The 12,500-nt window shown below is 47.3% G+C and overlaps 1 non-coding gene across 1 annotated transcript; it reads left to right on the top strand.

The window, feature by feature from the left end:
* Positions 1–844: 844 nt before the first annotated feature.
* LOC143187831 (5.8S ribosomal RNA) lies at positions 845–999 on the top strand. The gene has a single exon (XR_013003319.1). It is a non-coding gene; the product is annotated as a 5.8S ribosomal RNA (ribosomal RNA).
* Positions 1,000–12,500: the final 11,501 nt, after the last annotated feature.

The raw sequence follows: 12,500 nt of genomic DNA, 5'->3' as shown, positions 1-12,500 counted from the left end.
GAGAGAGAGCGTGCTTGCCAGCTGCTTGCGCGAGGCTGCGCCCGTTTCTCCTATTTTCGGTGGGAATAATGAAAAGCGAGCGAAGAAGAGGTTAAGGAGAATAACCGATATGAGCGCACGAGTGCGAAAGCAAACGTTTTCCCATTCGCATCCCGCTCCCGGTGTTTCTTCGTCTCTTTACCTCGTTGTTCTCTCCGAACCGTCCAGCGGATGTGGACCCTCTCTTGAGAAAGAGAGGGCCCGGGTAACCTAGGACGCGACACGTATCCCGCGTCGATGTGCGGCCGTAGGGTACGTATTCCTGCCGTGTGAACAACAACTGTGGACCGGCTGTTAACAGCTTCGACTTTCGTGAGTCTGACTCCCAAGAATAATGGAATTTGTGTGTGAATTTAAGGGGATGAGAAAGACCGATCGAAGCCGGCTGCGAAGTCCGTTCTAATCGGCTATCCAAATCAGGAGGGGAATACGTACGTGCAGGGCGCTGCGACAATAAAATGGGGGGTGTCGTTTCAGAGGAGAACACCGTGGATGTACGTGGTTCACTTGATCGGGGTATCCCCGTCGGCTCCATCGTACTCTCCAGGTTGATCCTAGGTTTTTAAATGTACTCTACGCCTGGCCGTTACGGGAACCGTTCGCAATTGCGTGGCGGTCTCCGTGCGGAACCGCATCCCAGAGACCCCTGTGTCGTCACTTTCGTTCGTTCGGACGAAGTGTCGCGACGCCCGAACCTCCATCGACCGTGTGCTAGTTGGAGGCGCGGGTCTCGGATTCTTCCGAACCCGAGAACTATATACGAGTATGATATATATATATACATGAACACAGAATATTAAAATACAACCCTGAACGGTGGATCACTTGGCTCGTGGGTCGATGAAGAACGCAGCTAATTGCGCGTCAACGTGTGAACTGCAGGACACATGAACATCGACATTTCGAACGCACATTGCGGTCCACGGATACAATTCCTGGACCACGCCTGGCTGAGGGTCGTTCACGTAACCTTAAGACTGCTTACGTTGGCATCTCGGTGTCACGTACGAGCGATTGTTGGACCGTTCGTCGGCGTTTGCCGCGGTCGCACGAAAACAAGCGAGAATACGCTCTAGACGTCATGGAGGGAAGAAGGTTGTGTGTACGCGGCAGATGACTGGAGACATCGTCGTCATCGTCGTTGCTTTGTCGTTCCGGACTTGCGTGAGTGCTAATTTTCACACGGCGTCGTGAGTCGCTTAATTTGTCGACCGCCCGTGTGTGTATGTGCACCGCTCCGGACGCAAGCGCGCGGACGTACGATCATCGACCAGCCTCCGTGTCTCGCCAAATACCCTCGTGATTGTTAACAGACAGCGTTCGCTTTTCGTGCGAGTTTTCATCCGCGCTCCCGACGTAGTCTGAAATGATGCGTGTAAGAAAGAGGCGTGCGTAACCCGCAACGACACACAAGAGAGTTTGTCGTGAGACTACAGAGAAGGACAATGAAAGGGTGTGCGAGTGAGCATGAACACGAGATCGCGTATACCCCACCCGTGTAGTGTGGTGAAGAAATGTATGACGAGAAACAGAGCCCCAGGGATTCTAGAGGGATCGTCTTGTTGCAGGAACAACGCGAAAAGGAGGCACTCATTCGTCGAAACGATGAAGTTCCGGGATGCATCTTCCCCGGCCACGTTTCGGTCGAGTCGTTTGTGGCTCCGTGAATGTGTTGTGTTGTACTACAACTTGTTTCTGTATCCTGAATCCTCTTTGGCGAGGCTTACACAGCCGCCATATATATGACTCATCACATAGGGATGACTTCTCTCCTAGAAGGAGGAGGTGGAAAGGTAGCAGCGTCCGGTCGCCCCATGTCTTCGCGTTAGTCGATCGCCGAGAGAGACCGCGCGTCAAGTCCGGTCGTCCAGTCCACGAAAGCTATACAAAAAGCAAGCGGACGGGCGTTAAACCATACCGGCAGTCGCCTGGCGAGAGTCTCTCTCCTTTAGATCGAATTAAACGAGACGCGAAGATGCTTTGGTGTGGCGCATTAAGGACGATGTGACTTACTTTCCGCTGATCACTTCTGGCGAATTACGAGGAGCTTCCTTACCTTTGGAAACGCTGCTGTTGCGTTACGACAACATATTCCGAAGGCACACGGCGAAGTTGGGACGACGCATCGAACATGATCTCAAGTCTCTCTCTCATTTCCCATTTCTCGTAACATTCGTTCACACACTCTGCCTGGTCCGCTTCTCTCGGTTGTGTGCCCCCGTTGTACGAGGATTACGCCACAGCTTCTTTCGTCATTTTTACACATATATAAAATATATCACTCTACGTGTGTGATATATTTAACACGTATACGACGACCTCAGAGTAGGCGAGATTACCCGCTGAATTTAAGCATATTACTAAGCGGAGGAAAAGAAACTAACAAGGATTTCCTTAGTAGCGGCGAGCGAACAGGAAAGAGCCCAGCACTGAATCCCGCGGTACTGCCGCAGGGAAATGTAGTGTTCGGGAGGATCCGTTTATCCCGTGACGTTGCATCGCGTCCAAGTCCATCTTGAATGGGGCCATTTACCCATAGAGGGTGCCAGGCCCGTAGCGACCGGTGCGCGTCTCGGGAGGGTCTCTCCTTAGAGTCGGGTTGCTTGAGAATGCAGCCCTAAGTGGGTGGTAAACTCCATCTAAGGCTAAATACAACCACGAGACCGATAGCGAACAAGTACCGTGAGGGAAAGTTGAAAAGAACTTTGAAGAGAGAGTTCAAGAGTACGTGAAACCGTTCAGGGGTAAACCTGAGAAACCCAAAAGTTCGAAAGGGGAGATTCATCGTCGACAAATGCTGGCTCCCGTTGGTGCGCGAAACCCCGAAAGGGGTGTCCGTCGCTTTTCCGCAAGGAGGGCGCACGGATGTTACGGCCAACGGCGAACGTTCCGGCTACGTAGACGTGCACTTCTCCCCTAGTAGGACGTCGCGACCCGTTGCGTGTCGGTCTACGGCCCGGGCGGTTAGACCGTTGCGTCGCCTTGTGCGTGCGCGACGGACCCTCGGTGACCCGACCGGCTGCGCGACGGTGTTCCCCCAGATGGTATCGGGCCGCAACCAGTCTTCTCATTCGAACGGTGCGTCAGGCCCGCCGCAAGCTCGGTCAGCTTTGTTTGCCCTGTGGTACGGACGTCTTTCCCGTTCACGGGCCTGGCCAGCTGTTAGCCGGCGGAGCCCTCGGACTGGCCAAGCTTTGAATTACCTGTCGGCGGCGCTATTGCTTTGGGTACTCTCAGGACCCGTCTTGAAACACGGACCAAGGAGCCTAACATGTGCGCGAGTCATTGGGATGAGTAAACCTAAAGGCGAAATGAAAGTGAAGGTCGTCCTTTGCGTCGGCCGAGGGAGGATGGGCGCTGCATAGTGCTCCGCACTCCCGGGGCGTCTCGTTCTCATTGCGAGAAGAGGCGCACCTAGAGCGTACACGTTGGTACCCGAAAGATGGTGAACTATGCCTGGTCAGGACGAAGTCAGGGGAAACCCTGATGGAGGTCCGTAGCGATTCTGACGTGCAAATCGATCGCTGGAACTAGGTATAGGGGCGAAAGACTAATCGAACCATCTAGTAGCTGGTTCCCTCCGAAGTTTCCCTCAGGATAGCTGGCACTCACTCCTCCGTTCCTTCGGGGACGCGTCGAGTCTCATCTGGTAAAGCGAATGATTAGAGGCCTTGGGGCCGAAACGACCTCAACCTATTCTCAAACTTTAAATGGGTGAGATCTCTGGCTTGCTTGGTTCATTGAAGCCACGAGATTTCGGATTAGAGTGCCAAGTGGGCCAATTTTGGTAAGCAGAACTGGCGCTGTGGGATGAACCAAACGCAGAGTTAAGGCGCCTAAGTCGACGTTTATGGGATACCATGAAAGGCGTTGGTTGCTTAAGACAGCAGGACGGTGGCCATGGAAGTCGGAATCCGCTAAGGAGTGTGTAACAACTCACCTGCCGAAGCAACTAGCCCTGAAAATGGATGGCGCTGAAGCGTCGCGCCTATACTCTGCCGTCAGCGGCAAGTGGGGAGGGACGGTGCCATTACTGGTGACCGTCCTCCATGAAGCCCTGACGAGTAGGAGGGTCGCGGCGGTGTGCGCAGAAGGGTCTGGGCGTGAGCCTGCCTGGAGCCGCCGTCGGTGCAGATCTTGGTGGTAGTAGCAAATACTCTAGCGAGACCCTGGAGGACTGACGTGGAGAAGGGTTTCGTGTGAACAGCCGTTGCACACGAGTCAGTCGATCCTAAGCCCTAAGAGAAATCCTATGCAAATGTGGTGTCCTAAAATCAATGTCTGCAAACATATTATTATACAAAGAGATAAATTGAAAGATAAAAAAAAGAGACACACACACGTTGGGCGAAAGGGAATCCGGTTGCTATTCCGGAACCCGGCAGCGGAACCGTTTAACATCCGGGCCCTCATTGAGTGTTCGTCGGGGTAACCCAAAATGACCTGGAGAAGCCGTCGGGAGATCTGGGAAGAGTTTTCTTTTCTGTATAAGCGTTCGAGTTCCCTGGAAACTTCTAGCAAGGAGATAGGGTTCGGAACGCGAAGAGCACCGCAGTTGCTGCGGTGTCTGGATATTCCCCTCGGACCTTGAAAATCCAGGAGAGGGCCACGGGAGGTCTCGCGCCGGTTCGTACCCATATCCGCAGCAGGTCTCCAAGGTCAAGAGCCTCTAGTCGATAGATTAATGTAGGTAAGGGAAGTCGGCAAATTGGATCCGTAACTTCGGAATAAGGATTGGCTCTGAGGAGCGGGGCGTGTCGGGCTTGGTCGGGAAGCGGGTCTGGCTGACGTGCCGGGCCTGGGCGAGGTGAAGGGTCTTAGACTTCGGTCGACGTCCTGGGATCCGAACTCGGTCCCGTGCCTTGGCCTCCCGCGGATCTTCCTTGCTGCGAGGCTTCCGCGTCGGTTCAGCCGTCGCGTGTCGTTTCTTCGGCCGCCATTCAACGCTCGGCTCAGAACTGGCACGGACCAGGGGAATCCGACTGTCTAATTAAAACAAAGCATTGCGATGGCCCCCGCGGGTGTTGACGCAATGTGATTTCTGCCCAGTGCTCTGAATGTCAACGTGAAGAAATTCAAAAAAGCGCGGGTAAACGGCGGGAGTAACTATGACTCTCTTGTCGGTCGCACGAAGCGCTGGTGCGATGGGCAGTAGAGTCATGGTTGCGGGGGGTGGTGATGCGTAATACAGGTCCTAGTGGCCCTTAGCCTCTCCCACCCTAACAGGGACGACCTCCTCGTGGTCCCGCTGGGCCCTCACGCTCGCGTGGGGTGGCAGACGGTCCCTACATCACGGGCAGAAAACCCCCGTTAATGGAGCTTCTTATTAATAGCCCTCGTAACAGATATCCTCATTTAAATCGGTTTTCCGACAACAGGATGGTCCTGTGAAGCTAAGTATACATCTATATAGTCATAGATCTAATAACGTTTTAAACGTCGGGCTGCTCCTTAAGACGACTACAGGCATATTCTCGGACACGAATTGGTTCACAATCGGATTCAAAAAAAGGAACCTCTCATTCCACAATTAAGAAACAAAAATGGCGACTCAAAATGAAGCCTCGGACACAGTGCTACCAGGTCCCGGGAGCACTGTGGCGGAACAATCCGCTCAGGAGGGGACCTTTGTTGACGAATCGGCTATATCCACGGTACATGAAACACATATGACGCTAGTAGGCTTCCCTCAATCGGACGACACTATGATCTGCCCAATCTGTGCAGAAGAGGAAAACCGCAATTTCTCCTTCTTAAATCCAGGAGACTTAGAGAAACACTTAAAGGCACATCACCTGTCGCGAGAAATTGGTTGGCTATGTCTAAAATGTAATCGGAAGTTCCCTAAGTTACATAATGTAAGATGCCATTATGCTAAATGTAAAGGTGCTCCAATAGATGATCCTAGCTCGAGGCGTTTTAGGTGCGACATTTGTCCAATGGCATTTGATACACAAATTGGACGATCTCAACACGAAAGGCACGCTCACCCGGCCTTGAGAAATAAAAAACGCCACGAAGATCAAAATAAAACAAGCCATGCAAGTAAAAGTCAAGTAGTGGAAGTCATGCGGGGGAATCCGAGGCGCATATGGACTCCAGAGGAAATTAAATTGTTAAAAGAATTAGAAATTAAATATTGTAATTATAAGCATATTAACGTGCAAATAAGGAAACACATAACCAATAAAACCTTAAAACAAATTAGTGATAAACGAAGAGATATAAATAAAAAATCCGATAAGAGTTTAGGGTCAAAAAACAATGAAAATAGCGACTCAAGCTGTGTGTGTGAAGAAAATGTCGAAATGGATATTGAAAACTGCGAAAGCTTAACGGAAGGCACGAATAAATACGCGGATAAAAACCAAGAAAACATTACGAATAAATACGCGGATAAAAACCAAGAAAGCAGTACGAATAAATACGCGGATAAAAACCAAGAAAAGATCACGAATAAATACGCGGATAAGAACCTAGATAAAAACACGGATAAAAACGCGGCAGAGAATCAAGACACGGATAAAGACGCAGATAAAAACAAAGATACGGATAAATACGCGAATAAGAATCATTTTAAAAACATAGAACAAGACACAGATAAAATCGGGTCGCTAGTTGATTCTTCGGACGATGAATACGTAGACGCACAAGATTTGGGTCCTATTATCAATCGATTAGAGGAGTGTACGCGGGAACAAATAGAATCAGATAACCGCACCCACTATGATGAATGGGAAAGTCAAATGGTAGCAGCAATTGAAGATCAAAATAATATCCCCGAAACCATTAAGTATTTACATAGCGTACTTCACAATATATGGTCTATCAATAAAAACAACGAGGAGCAATTAAAAATTAAAATTGACTCCTTCGTAGCTGAGACACTAGCAGAATTTCTGCTAGGAAGCAAAAACAGCGACACTATAAAACCTAAACATGCGACCAGTAGAGGTACCAATAAAAATAAAAATAACAAAGACCCAAATATAAACAAAAATATAAATAAAGATAAGTGTAACAATAGCAGCCATGCAAATAAAAACAATATTCGTGTAAACACAACTAATAAAAATAGCAGCAGAAGGAATAAAAATGTCACGAACAGTAATAGTCGCAAGAGATACCGATACGCTCGATGTCAGGATCTGTATAGGGAATGCCCGAAGAAACTCGCAGATATAATCATGAAAGGTGATCCCTCCCTCATAGATCCACCAATACAGCCCCCAGTTGCTGAGCACGTTAGGAAACTATATACCGAGCTCTGGGAAACGCCTGGGCCTTATATACCAGCAGATGCTAATATGCGGCAGCCAATGAATGTGCTTGACATCTTATACCCTATAACACCTAACGAAGTGGCGAATAGAGTCAAGAAATTAAGCAACAAAACTGCTGGAGGCCCAGACGGCATCCGAAAAAGGCATATGCAGAAACTGGGCATAAATTCTATCCTTGCTAAGCTCTATAACATACTATGCTTAAAGAAAATATTTCCATCTGCTTGGTGCCAAAATCGAACCACACTGATCCCCAAAGTAGGCAGTGATTTGAATAAAGTGGAAAATTGGCGACCAATAACTATTAGTTCGATCCTAAGTAGAATGTTCTCAGCTATCATCGATAATCGTCTGCGTAGTGTCATCGTACAAAACCTCCGGCAAAAAGGTTTTACAAGCGAGAATGGTTGCAAATATAATACGGCACTATTAGATATGGCTATCAAAAGGAGTAAAGTTACTAGTGGAGGAGTTTTTACAATTTTAGACATTACTAAGGCCTTTGATACACTTCCTCACACTTTATTAGAGCCAAGCCTCAAACGGAAAGGAATTCCGGAACATGTAGTGCAATTAATTAAAAATATGTATGCAAATTGCACTACTAACATTAGGGCCGCAAACAAACAGGCAGTAACTATTAGAATAATGAGAGGCGTCAAACAGGGTGATCCTCTATCCCCTTTGCTCTTTAATTTAGGTATCGAGCGCATTTTAGATAAAATTGAAGAAGAAACTGATGGCATTAAAATTAATGATCATACTAAACTGCCTGCCCTTGCTTTTGCCGATGACGTGGTCTTACTAGGCAAAGACAAAGAAGACGCTCAAAAACAACTCGATATAATCACCGAATTCCTCAATACATTAGGTATGAAATTGTCCACCAAAAAGTGCCAATCCTTCCAAATTTTAGCGAAAAAAGATACCTGGTATATAAGTGACGCTAAATTAAATATAGCCAATGAAGGATATATACCCGCAGTGCAACCAGACGATATGTTCAAGTATCTCGGTGCAAAAATGGGACCCTGGAAGGGCTTAACCCAAGGAATAATTGTCCCCGAAGTAATTACTATAATTAAGCGTATTAGAGGTCTTGCACTGAAACCGCAACAAAAAATAGACCTGTTAACAAATTTTATACTGCCGCGCCTAATTTACGGTCTATTAATATATCCTCCTGCTGACTGTGTGCTTAAACTCCTGGACAGCGAAATCAGGCAACAAATGAAGGAAATACTCCATCTAGTTCCTTCAACAGCTACGGGCTTCTTCTATACCCCGAAAGCTAATGGCGGATTAGGTTTGCCTCGCTTTGAGTACATAGTTAAAATAGCAATATTAAAGAGCGCACTCAAGATGAAGAGCTCCGTGGACCCTGCGGTTTCAAGCATTATAAACGAAGGCTCTGAAGCTAAATTAAAAAAGACGGCCAACTCCTTACGCATTAATTGGCCTGTTACACTTGAAGATCTTGAAAAGGCCAAAGTACGATTAAAAAAGGATCATATAAGACAGTGGCAGGAATTAAAAAGCCAAGGACATGGCGTCTCCGATTTCGCGCAAGATAAGACTGGGAATTGTTGGCTCAAAGAACAACACCTGTTGAAGCCGTCTAGATTTATTGATGCAATAAGACTCCGAACTAATACCTTCGGAACGAGAGTGGTCCTAGCAAGAGCGAAAAAAGATGTTAGCACTACATGTAGGAGGTGCAAATGCCAACCAGAGACACTGGGGCATATACTAGGACTATGCATACATACCAAATCACTTAGAATTAATAGACACGACGAAATAAAAACATTCCTGGCTGATAAATTGGCTCAAAATAACACTGTAACCGTTGAACCTCAAATCATTGTACAGAGTAATTCTTATAAGCCGGACCTCATAATAAAAAATGAGGCGAGGTGTCTCATAGTCGACGTTACCGTCCGCTTTGAGAGTCGGAATTACCTAAAACAAGCTCATGAAGAAAAGATTAATAAATATATTAAAATTCTTGAAGAGGTCAAACGAAAATACAACTGCCAAGAATGTAAAGTGTTACCGATAGTGGTGGGGTGCAGAGGCGCAATACCCCCTGACACTAGGCTTAATTTAAAACTGTTAGGTATGAAAGAAAAAGATATAAAGACAATCTCACTTATAGCATTACGTGCTTCTATTGAAATAGCGAATATATTTATCGATTACGATGAGCCAACGTAAATCTCAAAATAAAAGAAATTTTAACTTTAACCTTAGTTAGGAAATTGACTTCTCATTATAATCTTATCATTTTAACCACAAATATTTTATATTATACAACAATATCTAGTCTTTTTTTTTTTTATTTTACCCTGACAATATGATAAATTGACACTTAGTCAATGTTTTAAGACATCCCTATTGATGACAAAATTTCTCTTTCCCTTTACTTTTTTTTTTTTTTTTTTTTCTTTTTTTTTTTTTTTTTTTCTCCTTCTTCACTTTTATTTATTTTACTGAATCTCAATTTTAAATTTTAACTTTTACCTTACGAGGGGGTACCTCGGAAGTGTGTTATACTGTTCTTTTGAGCATAAGACATAGGAATAGCCAAATGCCTCGTCATCTAATTAGTGACGCGCATGAATGGATTAACGAGATTCCCTCTGTCCCTATCTACTGACTCCGGCGCCATCTTTGTTCGGGTACGGACGCTCTCGAAGACGCTCCGCGTTTTTCGTGTTTTTGAGTGGTAAAAACCGCGGTTTTATTTTATCAGTGCTAGTGTGGTTGAAGTGCTAGTGATTCCGCACGCTTAGAATCAAACAGTTTGCGAATTGAACGTTCCGAAGCGGAGTTAAGTGGTAAATAGTGCTGGCGTGGGTGCGGTACGCGTCGTCTCGCGACTCACGGGCATTATACCGAGAATAACTCCTCACAGACACATAGTGCAGTGCTACCCCCAATTGTGCCTGTACAGCCTATACAAACGAACATTTTGTGATAAAAGCCTTAGAGATTAATGAACTATTTAGGAAGATATTAAGGTTTAAAGTGAACTGGTGCGATTGTAGAGGTTAGGCGGCCATCTTGGGCGTCGGCCGACCGAGGCGCCACCACGCGGCCGGCGGCGGAACCTGCGCTCCGTCCGTGCTACGTCCTGATTGGCCAGCGGTCAACCGTGAGCCAATCAGCGTTCAGCACGCGTCCACCCAATAGCCACGCAGCAGAGGACACGTCGAGGAATCTCATTGGCCCAGGCGTGCTAATCATGACCGACGATTCGTCAGACACGGATTCGACTGTCATAGTCCGGCGAAAAGTCAAGAAGCGGCCGAAACGTAAAATATCGTCGGACTCAGATCACCACCCGGGCACTGTTACCCGCGGCAAGACTCAAGGAGCAGCGAAGGTCCCGAAGAAAATGCCCGCTCTCGGGGTGACAAGCGACTGCGTTACCGAACCTGCAGGCATGGATATAGAGGAGACCCCAGCTTCATCTACATCCGTAAGTCCTCTAAAAGCAAAATGCCAGCGTATTTATAAGAGTCTCTTGAACTTTGTCACCGAGCCTGAGAACGGAGTTAATCCCGATGCACTTAAATATATCTTGGGGAAAGTCGCAAAGCTGCAAGGCGTTCTCGATCAGTCCTTATTAACGTGCAGCTATCTCGAGGGGCAAATAGATGCGCTAAAGTCCGAAAGCGCTGAGCAACGTCGCGTCTTCGAAAACGCATCCTCAAGTAATCCAAAGACACACGAGACACGTAAACCAATGACATACGCCGAACGTCTGGGTGTCAAATCCCGAGCAGCTCAGCTTTCTAACCTGAAGCAGGACCCTCCGAACGTCATAACCATCGTGCCCGAGGACGCTAACACCTACGATACAAGCGACAAGACAAAACAGGCAGTGCTCCAGCTCGTGTCACCGGTGTCAAACAAACTACAAGTCAAGAACGTACGCAAGATTCAGGGAAACGGTATCCTAGTTGAAACCGCGAAAAGCAGTGACATTAACGCTCTTCTCACGAACGATAAACTCCGAGCAGCCGGGCTAATCGTAGGAATGCCACCTAAGAAAAACCCCCGCATTATCGTGTACGATGTACCAAGGTCGGATGACGACAGTAAAACACTTGATGCTCTATTAGCACAAAACGTAGATCCTACCAATAAGGAAAAGTTCAGACAAGAAATCAAATTATCCCACAAAACCGGAGATAAAAACAGAGACCACTGCAACTGGGTGCTCGAAGTTTCGAAAACGGTACGTGAGTCACTCATTAAGAAGGAACGCATATATATAGGCTGGCACTGCTGCCGCGTACAAGACTATATCGCCGCCACACGATGCTATAAGTGTCACAGCTACGGGCACACCACAAAGCATTGCAGAAGTGAACAAGATATCTGTGGGCACTGTGCTGCACCAGGCCATACATTCAGAGACTGCCCAAACAAAAGTAAACAAGCTGTTTGTGTCAGTTGCAAAAAGGCAAACAGGAAGCACGACCACAGCGTCACGGCGAAGGATTGCCCTGCACACATCGCGGCAGTAAACCAGGTCCTCTCTCGAACAGACTATGGCCAATAAGGACACAATGAACACGGGCGAGCTAAAAATATTGCAGATAAACATGCGAAGGTCACAATTAGTGTCACTTGAACTAAACAAGTTGATAGAAGAGAAGGACATCGATATCGTTCTCATGCAGGAACCGTACAACCCGAAAGGGAAGTTTATTGGTTTCGGTAGCCGCTTTCTAATCGCCTCCGGTGCTCTTCCTAACTCCAGCGCACAAGCAGGCATAATCGTACGGAACCCACATATTACAGCTCTAAAAATTAGCCACCTCAGCGATGAACACTGCACGTGTATGGAGGTAAACACTCCAATCGGCCACGTCTACGTAACTTCAATATATTTCCAGTACTCACACGACATAGAGCAGTACCTATCACGAATCAGGAAAATAGTGGCCGAACTTGGACGGGAGAAACTAATAATTGCAGCCGACGCAAACGCCAAGTCACCCCTCTGGCACAGTGAACAGTCAGATGACCGCGGCGAGAAATTGGAAGAGCTCATAGCGCAATTGGACCTGATCGTTCTGAACGAACCTGGCAATCCACCCACATTCCGCTCGCATAAGGGTGCGACAAATATAGATATCACGCTTACCACACAAACGGCAGCAC

Source organism: Calliopsis andreniformis, unplaced genomic scaffold (genome assembly GCF_051401765.1).
Source record: "Calliopsis andreniformis isolate RMS-2024a unplaced genomic scaffold, iyCalAndr_principal scaffold0349, whole genome shotgun sequence".
NCBI lineage: Eukaryota > Metazoa > Arthropoda > Insecta > Hymenoptera > Andrenidae > Calliopsis > Calliopsis andreniformis.
The sequence above is the reverse complement of the archived record's forward strand: the minus strand, read 5'-3'. Positions and strand labels throughout refer to the sequence as shown.